Raw genomic sequence first — 17,862 nt, forward strand, 5'->3', positions numbered from 1 at the left:
GAGCTTCAGAGCAGGTGCTGCATTTTGTTGCCTCCTTTGAGTGAGGATGCAGTGTGTGCACCTCCTTTGTGGGCGAGAGTTTCTACGTTGGGGAGAAGCGGGAACCAGCCCTTTTTTCGAATGGGTCAAGTCTCCTTGAGCTACGGAACACAAAGGAGCGCCAGTCTTCGGCGCTAATCCCGCAGTTACTTGGTTTCTCTCTCGTCGTGCCTTCCCCGCGCTTTGTTGCAGTACTGTTGCAGAGGGGGGATCGGGAAAAGTTTGGGGGGTTTCGGACTCTCCGACCCATTTTCTCGCCCCCCCCCCCCCCCCTTCCTACGCCACATGCTTCCTCCTCTTTGCAAATATCAGGAGATCTTCGAACATCTAAACCCTTTTTGCGCAGGAATGTTTGTTGATAGGCAAAACAACCACTATAATTCGGAAGTAATTTGTATTTTGAGTAGAAGTTACTCAAAAAAATTAATTAAACTACTAAATACCGAAATAAAAATGTAATTAAAAGTTACTAAACTACTCGGAAAAGTAGTTAAACTACAGTAACTTGAGCAGAGTAATTGAACTATGCACAAGTCTGGAAAACACCATATACTCCTTTTACTCCTAAGGTGAGAGCGAAGTACAAGCTTGGTGCTCGTTGGGCCTGCCGTCCGTCTATCCTCCGCCACGTGATCAGACGCTCCTGGCCATGCCCACGCAAAGATAGCGGGTTCAGGTCATGAAAGGGAGGCGGTCGATTGGTCCAACGAGTGCAAAGCTCCCAAGGCACTGTCAGCTGTTTAATGGAGCATACACTGGCACGCCTCTGTTTCGAAGACCAAGGGGGGGATCGGTAGCCGAGTGGGCTAGCGGCGCGCACACCAGCTCGGAGCATATGGAGCGAAATCTCGCGCTTGAGAACCCAGAAATCTTGGGTTCAATCCCCACCCCTGCCCGTTTCGATCTGGATGAGCGTCGTACCGGCGTGCGTTCGTGTATTATTACTGCGTGGTGCACGTTATAAAGACCCCAGGCTATCGATTGTACTGCACTGGCTCAATTTCTCATCTACAATTGGGAGACAAGTCGCCCGTTGAGGCAGACCGAGTTCTGCTGTATAAAACATACCCACACACGAATTATTTTTTTTTTTCAAAGACCAAAGATTTAGAATTTTGCTTATAATAATGGTTTATTTTCCAGTGCTCACAAGCAACCTAGCGGTCTACTGTCTGGTGCACAAACATGGGTGCCAACTTTCACTCGTTTTTCGGCAGGCTGGACGGCTCTCGAGTCTTTGTGGATGAGCCTTTAGCAGCTGAAAATGTTTAAAACGCTCGAAGTGTACTACCAGAATACGCGTGGTTTGCGTTCTAAGTTTTCCGAGTTTATTTCGAATATTCTGTCCTGCTGCTTTGATCTAGTTCGTTTAACGGAGACATGGCTCTGCGCCGGCATTTCTGATAATAGTTACTTTCCCTCAGGTTATTCTGTGTATCGTCAGGATAGAGACTATGATAAATTGGGCATGAAATTCCCGGGTGGTGTGCTTATCGCAGTGAAGTGTGTAGTTCAATCCCACCGGAGGGTGGATTAGGAATCTTATGCGGATTGTGTCTGGATTGAGATTCCAGCGAGTGATGGTTACAACTGTTCAGCTGGTAATTACCATTTCCCTCCTTTGTATCATGACGCAGCGTTCATTGAACACTTCGAATCACTTCAGAAAGCCGTAGATTTTACTAAGTATCGCGTCCAGATATATGGCCGCTTTAATTTGCCAGGGATTGACTGGGCAGCGGGTACCGTTTCTTTTACAACAAGCGTGACTTCTAAAAAGGCTAACGGGTTGCTTTCATTTTTAAGCTTTCTAGATTTTTGTCAGTATAACACACTTTTGAATTCTTGCAGAAATCTACTTGACATGTGTTTATCGAACGCCCCGCTTGAGATTGCGACTCCTGCTTTGAACCCTTTAGTGCCTGTTGATACTTATCACCCTCCTTTTATTACGAAATTCCGCATATCGTGCAGGCAAAGAGTAAACAATAATTCGGTTGAATGCTCGTATTCCCGTGGCAATTATCTTTTACTGTGCTAATATCTGGAGGAATATGACTGGCCAGATGTCTTTAAAGATAGTGAAGTTGACTCGGCTACCATCAAAATGACCGCTCCTCTCATTATCTGAGTTGGTTTTCAAAAGATTTAAAAACTGCGTCCCGAGAGAAACTACACTATCCTCGCATGTTTAAGAAATCCGGATTGCAGATATGGTATCAGAAGTTCAGTATATATCATAGTCTGGTCAAAACACTTTACGAACAAGATAACCGGTTGCACTTAAATGGCATTGAACATAGTCTGACTAAAAATCCGAAGGAGTTCTGGAGCTTCACCAGACAACACTTGCGGGAAAATCGACCAAATATCTGTCTTCGCGATGATGTTGGTTATCATTGTGGGTCAGGGGAAATTGCGAATCGTTTTGCTGACTTTTTAGTTCTTGCTATTCACCGGCACAAGAAGGTGGCGCTTTTAGGGGCGTTGGTATCCAGTGTGGGTAACTTCTGCCTACTTGTAAGGTTGACGATGACGACATTTTGGAAGCCATAAGTAAACTTAAACCTGAAGTATCCACCGGTATTGATAGCATACCTAGTTTTATTATTAAAGGTTTCTCCTCTCTTTTTGTAGCTGTGTTGAAGCATATTTTTAACTTGCCCCTAACTCAGGCTAAGTTTCCTGAGCTATGGAAATACTCGGTAGTAGTACCTGTCTTTAAAGCCGGTGATTCTACTTTAGTTAAGAATTACCGTCCTGTTTCGTTTTTATGCGGGTTCGCGAAGGTTTTTGTGATGTCTATTTGTGATTCGCGATAGGTAGCACGTAAAGTTAAGGGTATATTTTGCTCGGGGCAGTGTACTCCGAAGGGGCCTCCGATAGATATGTCATCTATATGTACATCTTTTTGTCGCCGTCATAAATATTTAGAGAAAGAAGCGCGCATTCAAATCCAACGTTTTTGTCTCTCCCCGATGAACTCGCCGACTGATAAGCCGCCCCCACACACAGCCTCACAGAACAAAGAACGCTTCTGAATTTCACGAGACTGAAATCGCGCGTTGACACAAGCGAGCGACTGCTAACATCCAAAACCGAAGCTGTCGGTGTCCGATGAGATTTTGACGCTATATTGCTCTTTCGCCTCAAAACTTTCGGTCGCGCGACGCTTAAAGCATGAAGCCTGTCGGCGAGGGCCGCTCAGTAGCGAAATACCGCCGCCAAGTTTTTTTTATGTTTTGTTTTTTCCAACACAATATTTGAAAGAGCGAGATGTATGATGTATCCGCCGTAGCGCGTTTCTGCATAAGTCATCGCCCGTTCCTTTGATACTCGCGTTTTGGGGAGCATTAATCTTAATAATGCACAGTGGGACGCCCGCGCATCGATGGCTTCGTAATTACACGCAGTCCCCTAGGCGACTACATTCCGTTTCATTTTACGATGGACCTCGATGGACGCTACGATCTATTCAAGCCAACCTAATGCCACGCGAGTGTCGTGCGTCTTTCGGGAGAGGCGCGGCGACGCTCGGACGCGTAATCACGTGATAAAGGTTCGCAGCGCTGCATTGGCTGGGATGGCTCGTAACATCCGCTGCGGTCCATCACGAGGTGAAGCGCAGCATAGTCCGAGCGCCTCGGGCATAAATAAGCCGTAAAACGAAGAGCTGCTTTTTCCCCGTACGCATAACAATCGATATGGTCGCGTGGTTTTTCCTGGGCAGTGTCAATTATCGTGCGTGTTTACGAATAACCAGGTATCAGAGTCGCTGAACTAAAGTTCATTACACTCACCAGTGCGCGACTAATGGGTACAATAAGTAGTATCGGTGCTCAAGAATGACGGGATATTTTGTGTGACGTAATTCGTTGCCTTTTGGGGGACGCGCCCTCGCGTTGAAACGCTCTAAACAGACCAGTAAAATATGCATATTGTAGGCACGATACACGTATAACAAGTTGAGAGATGTAGAGGAGGACAGTGGGGAGAAATGGGAAAATTTCCCAGTATAATCCTCCGTGTAGTTTAATGAGCACATAGAAACAAGCTTAATGCTTATAATTTTAGCGTGAAATACCATTCACGTTAACTGAACAGCACTTTGTCCTAACTCTTCTAGAAATGTAACAAAAAAATTGAAAAAAACAAATATATGTGTTTCATTCCAGCATCTTCCCTGGGAGGAAAGAGAGAGGTGCGGGATTGCGCTAAAAATTGTACTACATTACTTAATATTATAGACAGACCGGTCTTCATCAGACATGAAGCCCGATCGCAGTCGTCTTTTATCCATCGATTGTTTGTGATTTCGGTACGAAGGATTAGGAGTGCGGCAACATTTTACACAAAACCAATAATTGTTGGCCTGAATGCAAAGTGAACAAAAATTTGATGATTCACCCTCCAATCTCACTGTCCCATTCCTCCCAAACTGCTTTGCGCACGGTAAGTTGCCAATTATGGCAACAGGTTAGATGTTAAGCTTAAAATAGCGGCTGTTCAAAGCATTTTATTAACACACATCTTCATTGTTAGTTGGTAAGAGCTGTTGGCCAGACCGTTTTGGTTCAAGAATAAAGTCAAAACGAATGTGTGCTACTTTTAAGTGTCCAAGTGGCAACCTCTGACTCAAATCGTGGGCACCACGCCAAGCAGGTACGCAATTTCAGTTAAAAGTACCGCTTCCACGCCCTTATGAATCTACCAGTTCATCGACATTTTGGAGCTATTCACTGAAGAAATGGGTTAACTGTCCCACTCCTCCCACCGTCCCATTCTTCTCCACCCTCCCCTACTTAGATTCATCGTGACAGTTTAAGTTACATAAAATTATCAGGACAGAGAGGAACAGTCATGTAATGTTAATAAAGACACCTCCACCTCCCCCCCCCCCCCCCCCACACACACACATACACACGCAAAATCGTAAAAAAAATGTGTGTTGTTCATAATGACGAGGCAGAATGTACGTATTGACCCAGTTCCTTCCTGACAATTTTATCTACGTAGCAGGGTATTCGTATTATCGGTGTCGCTAATAACCGTGCACTGTAGTTGAATGTGGAATGCCTCGTTGTTAAGCAATCGATAGTGAATTAATTTCCATACTGTTCTCCTGCCTATAAACTGAGCATATTATCCAATATGTCAGTGCCTCTACTATCGTCAGCGGCCGCTTAAGGAACCCTGGGCATGTACAGCATTGTGCATTTATTATTGTTCCGCAGCCATTGAGACCGTGGCATTAACCGGTGAGAGCGCCGAAGGACCATTCACGGAGAGGGAACGTCATAAGTCGGGTTCGGAGTTTTCGGTTTAAACTGATAAAAACCGATAAAAGTACGCCGAATCCATTTTCGGAAAATCGGTTTTAACCGAAAAAGGTCAGTTTTTAGGTGCGGCATCTTTTATTTCAACCGACAAAAAGCGATAAAAGTACGTCGAATCCATTTTCTAAAATTCAGTTTTATTTGGAAAAGGTCACTTTGACCTTCCAATCGTACCGCAGAGCCGTGGCGAAAAAAGTGGAACGACAGTATCTATCGAAACGTGTCCGAATGTATGGGATACAGGGGTGCCATCGCGACGTTCTGGTTTAATGTGTGCATCATCGATCGGAACGTGAAGTCCGAAATGCCCCATAACTTCGTCATGTACGAGCGTGTTTTCAAACTCGTTGTAAGGAACACTGACTTGATGCAAGCTTTGCGTGTTGTGTTGAGCTTCAAAAAGTCGCACCGTCTCCCTTTGGGCGGTCACAATTGGTTGATTGGCCGATTTTGGCTCAGGCAGCGCTTCATATCCTCAGCCTGCCAGTGTCCAGTATTAGTGTTGAGAGGGCATTCTCAAAGCTCAGGTCCATAGCAACAGGAAAGAAAGAGTGCGGATCAACGAGGAGAACCTGGGAACGTACATGTGTGTGCAAATATAATAAGATAACGTAAATCTGATCTACAGAAAGTGAAGTTTCATGTTATTTGCGCATAGGCTTCATATCTGACTTGTTTGTGCTTCTCAAGTTTTTCTTGTTTCTTTTACAGTTGCACACATTTTCCAAATAAAGTGTCCATTTCTTTTTCAATGTATCTGTGCCGCTATACTTTCAGTAATCACAAATATCAGAGCAACAGGGATCATCTGATCCGGTGTCCGTTGGTGTTTCTTTGATATCCACCGAAAATAGCCGATAAACTTTTGTGGGCATAAATATACGCCGAAAGAAACCGAAAATTTAATTTTAAAATAAACACCGAAAAAAGTACGCCGAATTTCGAAAAAATAGAAACCGAAAACGCAGAACCCTAGTCATAAGCCACACCTTTCGCTTTTTTTTTGTGGAAAAGCCGACGTGCACTTCGCGCTTTCCACTTTTGCCTTCCCTCCTCCTTTCCTATATCCTCTCAACGTTTTTAGCTTGCTCCAACTTGGCTCCCCTCGCAGCTTAGGCGTCCGCTAAAAGGATTATCATCCCTGCAGAAAACCCGGGTTGACAGATGAAGAACAATTGCGCTTAATCCGTTCTAATCATTGTACATCGCGTTCGCAGTGACTCGCGGACGTGTGATGATGGTGCCAATTGAAATGCTGTTGAATATCAATGCTTCCGTCATAATATCCATTTTTTTTTCTTACGAATGTAATAATTCAGTAGCAATGAATGACCACATGTACCTTTTATGAGGCCTGGAATTCTTATGGACTATTAGGGTAACTTTAATATTCGCTAGAAAACTAAACCAAGGCTGACTTCCCCAACATTCGCCACCATTTGGATGGACACTGCCAGGGAAGGGGGGGGGGGGGAGAGAATATTTAGATTATACCGTCGTATTATTATAGACCATTCCATTTAGCGCTCTCCGGGCGGCACCATTTTGCTCGACCGCAGCGCCCTCTCCACACATCCGGGAAGTTCAGCGGGTTCGGCGGGGTAAAACGAGGGAGAGGGCACGCGGCCGACTCCGCTAGCAGACGACAAACCGGGAGGTTGCCGTTCTCCATCTTTGGGCTGTATCGGCCGGCTTTACCGAACATCGAACTCTCGCTCGTAGCTGCCGTTGTGAAGTGGTTCGCGTTCTTAGAATAGTTGTGGATACTCCAAAATCAGCCTATAGCTCTCTGTTGTTCTATTTCGCTAAATAATCAACTAGCATATCTTTTTTCCGCTACTTAAATTGCAGTTGAGTCAGCCGGCAGTACTACCCTCAACTGCTGCGTGTATTATGGCAGGAGAGCACGTTTTATTTATTATTTCAGACTTCCACTCATGGTCGCTAAAGGCCTTCACCAGTACGAACGTTGTATAGTAAAAAAGATACAGCAACCGGATTTACTCTTCGCCAAAGAGACCGGCCAATCTGACACAAATTTCCCTGTTTTTTTTTTTTTTTTATTTGCACGCAGGTAACAGCGCAGTTGGACCCTGTGGTTTTTTTTATCTAGCATAATATTACACGACAACTGGCATACCAAAATCTGCGGATCTGCGCTTGAAAGTTCCAAAATGACGCGATTTTGAACAGAGTTCGCATGCCATTCGGACGCTAGCTACAGCCCACTCGGCGGAGCGGGCGAGATGAGGGGTGAGAGGGGGAGTGCATTTTTTTCTCTTTTACCCTCTCTGCTATGACCCTAATGGAACGGTCTATAGATTGCTCCTGTTAGCCAGCGCGTCAGCCTTCAAAGCAAAATATTGCGAGAACAAAAGTGGTCCAAAAGTCGAATTGAACCGGAGGGCGGTTAATGAGGTACTTACGACGTCCAAATGTACAATTACCTTACTAACGTGCAATATATGCACTTTAATCGATCAAATAGGGTCTTATAAACGTAATTATAAAACGGGGGAAGCGCGTAATGAGTCGGGCACGTGTCTATATTCATTTGGTCCTTTGCCGTACACGGTATTCTAGGCACACACCCAATCACCAAGCCGCGGGCCCAGAATATATAACATTGCGTCTTCGGAAAACCGGCAACGGTTTTTGTCTTAGCAAAGGGGATGAAATGAGTGCCCTAATTTGAATTGCCTTTCAATCCTAGAAGTCGTTATTGATCCAGCGCTCCGCATGCTTCGGATGAAAGCGCGAATGTGTCTTATTCGCACTAATTGCGTCCGCCGCTTTGAAGATCCACCCCAGGCGGGATAGGCGTTTGAGGTGACAGTGATGTCAATTTCGAGCTGGAATTTGATAACGGATGCTAACTTTCTGGCAGGATGATATTGTTACACGTCCGAGTGAAACTTCACGGCTACGGGCCTGACATATAGACACCGAAACCTTTCGCACCCTGAAGGGCGTGATATAGCTTGTTCTATAGGGTTAACAAAACAACACTCGAAGTTGGTGAGTAGGCGATAAATAAGGGCCTGCCAAAGCCATAGCTGCATCCCAACGATTTTCGCTTTCCGAGCAGCACGTGTGTCAGAAACACGCACCACATACAACAGTCGCATTCACAGAAACAGGAAATACAGACGCAGTGAAGGACAGACTTCACTGTAACCATAACGTCGTTGACTTTTCTACCGCCTTATATATATATATACCCGACCACTGAGAGCTACCTGTTCGCAGGCGATCGTTTCCGCCATTACGAGGGCTACAAGCACTCTTGTACACGGCAGTGAAAAAATTAGAATCGATTATAATTACTATTACTACCCTTGGTTAAAAAAAGTATTCGATTAGATTACTTAAAAAGAAAAGTATAATGGGCCTTTTATTTGTAAAAGTGACTGGCATACTTTTCGGATTACGTCAGATTTTTGAAAAGACAAATTTCTCCGTTCATTTGGAAACGGGTATTTCGTGCTGTTCATTAGGGAGTTTTAGGGAACCGTTTTTGCACATGCGCGGTTCGTACCGGAGGGCCCATCGCGTACCCTATCGGATGTGCAAACACGGTTCCCTAAAGCTCCCTATTATTGGATTAGAATCACCGAATTATAAACTACCTAACTTCTTAATTCACCAACTCCGGTAAGCCATCCTTCTGTCGGGGGCTGTTCGAGTATTCCTTGGTAGGAAACTTCTACAAATCAAGGTCGCCATTAATAAGGAAAGAGAAAATAGTAACGGTTATAAATAGTTTTTTAGTACTTTCGAAGGTAATTCGACTACTTTTGTGATTACGTCGTCATAAATCTAGTCAAACTAATTACGAAATTACCTTAAAAAGTAATTGATTACAAGTAATTTGATTAGCTTCTATGAATACCGTAGGAGTCCTGCTTACAAGCAGAACTCGAAACTCTTCATCTTTGAAAAAACCTCGGAGACTGATAAAAACGGAAAAAGGGGACACCACTCACCGAGCCTCAAACACAGTTCCAATAATTTTAGCATCCCTTCCAATCGTACGTTTGTTTGAGACTTTGTGTGTAGTGTATACCCTTTATTTCTGTTTTCCTCCGTCTAGAATTTATTTTTCGTAGAGGAATTGGTACCAGCTGGCTGTTGTTTAAGTATACGTTTATCGGTTACAAACATGTCGCTTTTTTTGTCTATATTTCATAGAAAGAATCCAATTTCGCAGTTCAAGGAATGCATCTTCGAGTAAAAAAAAACAACAAATTGGCATAGTCAATAAGTAGTCGATGTTTTCGCTAGAACGACCTCCACTAAAGCTATTCGAAACGGGTACGTTGTCGCCTCCCCACACAGCACCGTCGCATTCTTTGCCACACCCTTTTTAATCCCTTCAGGCAAGGATGGGTGTTCTACGCAAGGGCACCCTACTCTGTGATTTGTGAAGGTTGAATCGCTCGAAATATGTGTAATGAAAAGGTGCTTTAGCCATGGGTATAAGAAGTGGTTTACACACTTGAGACTGCTTACGACAGTGCGCATTAAAACTTGCGATCTCGTACGAAGTAACGCACTGGCGCCATCTATTGTGTAGCCGTGGAACATTCGCCATTTGCCTATATTTTCTACTTTTTACGCGTGTCATTCTTTTTCTATTGGCTCGCGAAACTTTTGACAATGGTATAAACGGCTGTTTATCGGGGATTGTGCGTATACATTTACTCTGGTTAATACTGCAATGCCTTCGCTCGAGTGAAATTCGGTGGTATAGGGTCACAGCTAATAGAAGGCACCAGCTTGCCTATACGTTTTTCTCGTCATAAGAGGTCACAAGAGCTTTGTCGTTAGCAAACTCGAATATGTGTGTCAGATTTAAGTCTGGAACTCCCAGACACCCTTAGGGTTATAAAATCATGACAATTTTTATTGCAAGCGCCCGCACAATGTAACGGTATTCTGAGAACAAAAATAAAAGGATAAAAAAGAAAAGAAAAGAGAAGGCTTGGGTAAACTTCGGACGAGTGCACAAGCACGATTCTGCAGATTCAAAAAAGAGATTTGTCCCTTAGAATCACTGATACCGATAAACTTTTCACGGAAATCACATGGCGGGCCCGATTTAAGGCGTGTATTCGACAGAAACATTAGGAATTTCAAATAAAACTATTTTAGCTCACTGGGACATCTCGAAGTCGGAAACGAAAATAGGCTAATTACGAAGAGCTTCAAGTTGTTCTCAATCTTGAACTGTGAGGAACCTATGCCGAACGGGATAACCGAATATTTGTGTTTTGTTTTCCAACGTTATTGAATGCTGAAAAAAAAATGCCGGTTAAGATTCTGCAAGTCTACGCTCAACTGCCGCCTAACGCGTATGCAAACAAGAAGGTAGTGTGTTCGTCATTCAAGTTGACCGCCTCGTGCACGAGGAGGAGATGATCTAAGGACGCGTGTGAGCCAGAGCACCGAGCTCTGATTGGACGGATAATTGTGTAGACTTAAGGCTAGCGGCCTTATCTCTATCCACTGTTTCCCTGCAGCCCGGGCGAACATGAGCTTCGTCTGCTCCTAGCGTATTGTCTCGCATTCGAACGCTCTCGAACAATGGGTAGAGACGAAGACAGCTGTCCTTCACGTCTCCCCACTAATCCTTCTAATCAGAGCTCTGCGCTGTTACGTCTCAGCGCCATCGTCTCTTCTCCTCTCCCTCAGCCTTCCTCCGAATAACATGCTCCAGGGAACGAAATGATGAGGTTAAGACATGGCGGGAAGACAGTTTAGCTCCGTGGCCCAATTAGCCTATAGCAGGCTCATGAGAACTAATTAAGACCGGTTTCGTGGACGGCCAAACCTTTTTTTCTTTTTCTCCACCCGTCCCCAGGGCTTATTGCATGCTTGTTAGTTAGCGGGAACACTCCATCATCTGACATACTATCACTATCCTTCCTCCACTGCTAAAGGGAGAGGGCGGACGGAGAGAAAAAGGTGGGAGAGGGTACGGGGGGGGGGGGGGGGGAGGAAGTTGCGCGTGTTTATTCCCGGTGTTCTGCTCGAACTAATTCTAGGTTGACTACTCTAGTTTTCCGTACGCGAAGGCAGTGCATAAGTGAGGAGTTGAGTCCTCGTTGTGTGTGTGTGTGTGTGGGGGGGGGGGGGGGGGGGGTTCTAAGTGAGCTGTGCTCGCGCTACCATTGGATCTCGAGATACCGTCTATAGGCCCCAATATACGTGTGTAGGCGCAGTCAATGTGGCCCCTCGACACGAGTTAGACGACGCGAATGCGCTCCGTCTGAATACTCTATAGGGCATCGCAGCTGCGCATTTATAGGGTGAATGGACCCATGTGGTTTATATATAACCGCATTACTATTGATATATTCAGCCTGTTTCACGATAGAGCCGAATGTAGAGGGAGCGAGAGAGCTCTCGAACTTCCCATCCTCAGACGAGGGTGCGGGCGTCTTCGCACGAGGATGAATTCAGTGGCCAATATGATCTACACTAAAAGGCCAAGAGTTTACCCGGAAACACAAGTTCGATATCACGGACACTGGGAGAAAGTCCGATGTGAAAATACTCGGGGAAAACGCGCAGGTGTATCGTAAGTGATTTCTTGACCGCATCGCTCCCTGAAACTTTTGCCGAGGGACAAAACGTGTCTAAACTATTGTCACTGACAGCTAAAGAACTCAGTGTTCTTATCGGCTCTTGCCGCAAAACTCCATGAATGCTTGGCGATATTGAGATACTAAAAACTTTACATACACCCTGCGTTTTTTTCTTTCTTTTTTTAAAAGCTATTGGTGATTTTAGCGGCGTGCGGATATCGCTCAGAATCGAATAGCGGAGCGTCATTCCCAGCTTCAACGGGGTGTATTTCAAAACGTCCCATTCGCATTTGAACCTTGCACATTTCGTCCCATTCTCATTTGGTACTTCTCGTTTGAACCTTCTCATAAGATCCCAATCGTGTTTTTCGCAACTGGGCCCATTCTCATTTTGCCCGATATCTGAAAAAGTCCCATTCGCATTTTAACCGTGCGCATTTCGTCCCATTCTCATTTCGCCCGTTCGTGCTACGACCGAATGGCACTAGTTCGGCATGCTTCCAACGTCGTTAAACGCATGCCGAACTAATGCCATTCGGTCATATGAGGCTTACCTTGCTTGAACCCCCAACATACCATCGGATATACGTCATGTGTAGATGTACGCACTGAGAATCGTACAACGACGCCTGCTTCCCTTCCTCTTTGCAAACAAGAGAAAAAAAGCGATGAACGTTTAATTTGGAAACATTTTCTGAACAGAAATAGCATATATATTAGCAGTTGTTGTCAACCATTGATGTTTCGCGGACTCATCGTAGAGAGGCGGAGATGATGGAGGACCCCGTTCGGGGTGCGGGGAATAGAAAGGTATAGGTTATCATGATAATGATTTATTAAATGAATATAACTAATTACTAGTGTGAAGTAGACGTATCTCATTGACATACACACGAGAGTACTCACCCGAATATTGGAGCGTTTCTTCTCAACGTGAAGAAAGACAACTAATATTGCCGTGCTTGACTGATGAGACAGGGCTTCGCGGACCCCTAGGATGCCTTCGCAGACCCCCACTTGAGAACCACTATATTATAGAAGTGGTGGCATTGTTCCCAGTCGAGAGACCTCAAAGAACGTGACATTTCGGAATATGATCTGGCTTCGATAAATAGTTGGTCTGTTTTATTGTCAGCTATTAGCTTTTCACGACGACCTCGACGCACTGCTAAAATCCTTAGCAGAGAAAATATGCCTGTAGAGTGACACGCACACACACACAGGCACACAAAATATATCAATGTATTTATTAATATTACCCTAAAAACGATTTTGGTATGAAAAGGGTCAAGTGCGACGGGTCAAAGCGAGATATTTTTGAGAATGGCTGTTTTGAAAAGGGCCAGGGGAGAAGGGTGAAGCGAGAACGGGCCCAAATGAGGAGAGTTCGAATGCGAAAGACGAAATGGGAAAGGGCCAAATGGCGACGGGCCGAAACGAGAAGATCTTTTTGAGAATGGTTGTTTTGCGAAGCGCCAAGTAAGAAGGGCGAAACGAGAACGGGCTCGAACGAGGAGGATTGAAATGCGAAGGACGAAACGGGAAAGGGCCAAATGCGACAGGTTCAAGAGAGAAGATCTTATTGAGAATGGTTGTTTTGAGAAGGGCCAAGTTGGAAGGAAGAAACAAGGACGGGCTCGAATGATAACCACCCGCTTCAACGCTGCAAAGAACCTGTATACGCCTGTAGCTCTCACGTTTGGACAGCGCCTCTGGCGAGCGAAATCGAATATTTTGGTGAGGTGGGCGCGTTTAACACCTCCTATACCCGTTCTCACCTCAAGAACCGTAGTAAAATAAGTCCAGCTCCTCGCGTACCATTTCTAATTTCCCCGTTTATGTGGATAATTAAGATATATGCGGGTGAATTTTAGATTACATATATGTCATCTTATGAAGACATATCAGTTCCAAACGGCGAAAGCATCACTTTTTCCTTCGACAACCAACTCTCCTAAGAGCGACTTCGCGCCGCGTAAGAACAATGAGCAAAAATTGCTTTTTCTTTTCCTTGGGGTGAAAACGGGTATTGATAGGAAAGCCAGGAGTGCCATATTTTCCCGCGTCACTAAAGAAGGCCACCGTATAAGCCAAAGATTGGACGCAACTTCGGCCTCAGCATTCGGCTAAGAGTCGTGCTTTCATTGATTGGACACAAGCTAAACCCGAACGCTGAGGCATCGCTCGGATCCAATCTCTGAACTACAGTGGGCCTCTTTAGTGTCGCGAGAGAATGCAGCACCTTAGGCTTTTGTTGTCTAGGAGGTGCTGGCGCGTCTCGGATGTGCGTCATTGCGGTTTTTCACATTGCTCACGGGCGCCGAGCTGACAGAATTTCATTAATGAGTATAAATTTCCGAGAAAAAAAAAAAGAAGAGCGAAACAAGCACAAAAAACAACAATGACAAGAAAATCATTCCTATAGTTTTGATAAGGCACTGAAAGCGTGCGCACCTTTCATCTGAACCCCTCTTTCATCCCCCCCCCCCCCCCCCCCCCCCCCCAACCCCTACCCCGTCCCTTATGATCATCCCCACAATCTCAGGTTATGATATCAATCAAGCATTTTACCTTTTTCTTTTTCGAGAGAAACGTTTTCTGACTGACTGAGGCGAGGAGCATTTTTCTTTTGTTTATTTAAACTTTTTTTTTTAGTTCTTTCCTACGTTCTGACATTCTGACACACGCTTGTAGACGACCATGGCTCGTACATGATCCGGAACTTCAGCGCGGCTGTACGCTCAATGCAAGCATTACATGGTCGCGTCTTACGGACGCGCTCGCGGCCTTCTGGACGAGAGCAACAAGCCGATACCATCCTTTTGGAATGTGATGTCCATAAGTGTGTGTGTGTGTGGGGGGGGGGGGGGGGGGGGGGGATGCTGCGCAGTTCTGCTTGAACCACTATTGGCACACCGATCTAAACAATAGTAAAGGGTCTATCTCTAGGCACTCTGGAACCAAGGTTTTGTATCAGATGCGTGTCATTGTTTCTCCCGTAACGCAATAACATCTATTTAGAAAGATCTCGTGAGCAACATTGAGCACTCCGTTAGAAAACAGCAATTGTTTCACGTTTAAATACGTACTCCTGCGATTTCTTGAGCTATCCCAACTAACTGTATTCTCGGATTCCCCGGCTTTTACTCTTTCCGGTATGCTATTTAGTATCGCAAAATTCAGAATAGATTTTTTTTTTTTTTTTTGAGATCGACAAGTGAAATTGATGCCAAAACCAACATTCACATATATCCGCGCTTTTCAGTTCCGTCACGTCAGGGGAAGGCTGCAGTGGTTTGGAGGTCGAGAGGCCAGTCTGGGAATCGACTATGCCAAGCATTTGTTCCATTCTGCTTCACAGGTGCTGGAGCGAGCTTACAAACCATTCATTTAACGCCATGAAACTGGTAGTAATCAGTGGGAACAAAGTTTAAGTCCAAAGGTTGGACACCTGCCTTCCCCTGACGTTTCTCTTTTATTGCTACCAGGAGAGACTTTCACTTTAGGAGAACAGGGTGAGGACCAAAATTGTAAATTCACTGGCTTCGCAAAACAACTTTTATTTTGACCTAATATTTCGGTTATTATTTCAGCGGTGTTTGTTGACCCCTTTAAGGCGTTAGCAGAAGACTAGCTAATCATCTGCACAAATAACCACTCGGTTCTTCTACCTGTCAAAGAAAGATGTTTGGTTTTTACTTGGCTATCCAAAATTCAAGGAATCCTGTCCCTTTTGCCGGTGTTCTCCGTTTCTTTCTGTCCTCTTCATGGTACAGCACCTTTAGAGCCGACCACTTCGATGGACGTGCTGCGTCGCGTTCTTGGGTCCACATAAGGGTTTGGCCCGGGAACCCGATGTGGACAGGGAGAACGAATATCGTGTTCGTGCAGTTGATCAAAGAGCCCCTCCGGGTACTGTGCTTTCAAGTGAACGCCCTTTTCGGGTTCGTGACTGACTGGAATGCTCCGTAACATATGATTGTTATTCTGTGCCTTGTGCAAGGGAGTACCTTTAGATATGAACCTCAAAATACAACTGCGAAAAGTAAGTCTCCACCGCCTCGCTTAATCATTATTGTTCTCTTTTGTGGTTGTTGTGATTTGAGTGTTTTTATTTATTTTTATTTTTTTTTATTTGGAAAGCAGACACAGAAGAAACGAATTCGTATAGTACGAGTCGAGATATTTACGCTCTGTTAATCCGTCTATCCGCGATGACAGATTTAAATGACTAGCGTGAAGGAAGCAGCAGGAATGCATCATTGTAAACATCCCTTGCGTTTGGCTTTCTACAAATGTGTACTTCTTTTTTTTTTTTCTTACTTGGGTGTTTAAGCGGACGTTTACCACGTCTTTCCTCGGTTACACCCGATTTTATAAGTTGTGGTTTTCCCATAATAAAGATGACGATATTTATACTTTAAATATTTCTTTGTATCAGATATATTTTTTTTTAACTCTTGGTTTATTAGGGGCGAAGCTCCTTAGGGTCTAGCCTTGTCCGGCATCCGTGCTCGCATCGATTGCCTTCCCATCTGTCTTCTCAAAAAAATAAAAAAATGTTTGCGCAGTCGACAGGATTCGAACCTGTGCGGGGAGACCCCAATGGATTTCTAGTCCATCGCCTTAACCACTCGGCCACGACTGCGGGACGAGTAGGGGGCTCCGAGATGTGGTAGTAACTCAAGAGCTGGGGATGTCATGGATGAAACGTTGCATGTAGCCGCTCAACGTCTATACGGGAGAGGGCGCTGCGGTCAACTGCGTATATCATCGCGCTAAACTTTGCATGCATTGGCTCAACGTTTATAGACGAGAGGGCGCTGCGGTCAAATGCTCAAATGCGTATATAACCACGTCCCATACCACACATTCTCTTTCTGACATGGATGAAACCGAACCAAAAGTTCGGCATGCTGCGGCTCAGCGTATCAGCACCACCAGAGCTTCGCCCCAATCAACATCATTCACCAGGTGGAGATGCGGTCATTTTTTTTTTGTTACTGGCGAGAGGCAGTCCGTTTGTATCACGTGCAGAGGGATAAATTTAGGTCCATAGCCCAGCGAATAGACGTCATCTCTTCCTAGATTTATTTATTTTGAATTGTCTTTTTCTTCTATCTGTTCTCTTTCTTTCTCCCTCTCTTTCTCTTTTTGTCCCAAGTTGTATTTGAGTCAAGTCGGCTCAACGTCGGCGTCGTCGTTCGCCACGTACGGACCAGCATTTCGCTCTTTCGTCGTCTTTTCGGGTTCGCACGAGTCTCCTGGTCACGTTATTTGCAAACCTGTCGAAGGAATTTTTGTTTTTTCACGGCTTTAAGATACGCGTCGCGTATCTGCGCATCTCGTCGTCTGTTCCTATTTGTATAGATTTTTTTAAGAAATAACTTTTAGGAAGCTTTTTTAGTCGAGTACCTGCCTGTGACAGCCCGTTTTCTGTTTGCGAATGCGTCTGTGGTATATTTATATGTCAACAAATACCTGTCCATGACTACGTGTGGGCTTGATAGGAGGAGCCAGCGAACCGGCCAAATTCGATCAAACATTCGCGTTTCCAAAAAAAAATAAAAAAAAAATCAAAATTTGCTTTGCTTGTGCGTCAGTCGGGTTCCAAATATTTGAAGACATATAGACCATTTTTATAGGAATAACGTTGTTATATTTCTTTTTCCTGTAACGAAAAATAAGAAAAATTCGGGCTTTTATTCAGAACGTATGATGGTTTCATCGCTCGATACGCCTATCTCGAATTCCACTGGAGTCTAATTTTCAGCGGAGTTCCCGCATGACCGAGCAACGCGATCTACGAAAAATAACGGCGCTTCACGCGCTTCTCAGTCTATAGGATAAAGGGATGAAGGACGTGACCCTCTCACATCGCAGACTTCGATGTCTCG

General features: G+C 44.8%; 1 protein-coding gene and 1 non-coding gene across 3 annotated transcripts in view; one reads left to right on the forward strand and one right to left on the reverse strand.

The window, feature by feature from the left end:
• The window catches only part of LOC8043730 (rap guanine nucleotide exchange factor 4), a 308,461-nt gene that overhangs the window by 152,936 nt on the left and 137,663 nt on the right, over positions 1-17,862 (forward strand). The gene's annotated exons all lie outside the window — the stretch shown is intronic.
• Positions 16,532-16,613, reverse strand: Trnas-aga. Its single transcript has one exon. It is a non-coding gene; the product is annotated as a tRNA-Ser (tRNA).

This window comes from Ixodes scapularis, unplaced genomic scaffold (assembly GCF_016920785.2).
Source record: "Ixodes scapularis isolate PalLabHiFi unplaced genomic scaffold, ASM1692078v2 PGA_scaffold5__190_contigs__length_132052651, whole genome shotgun sequence".
In the NCBI taxonomy this organism is placed as follows: domain Eukaryota; kingdom Metazoa; phylum Arthropoda; class Arachnida; order Ixodida; family Ixodidae; genus Ixodes; species Ixodes scapularis.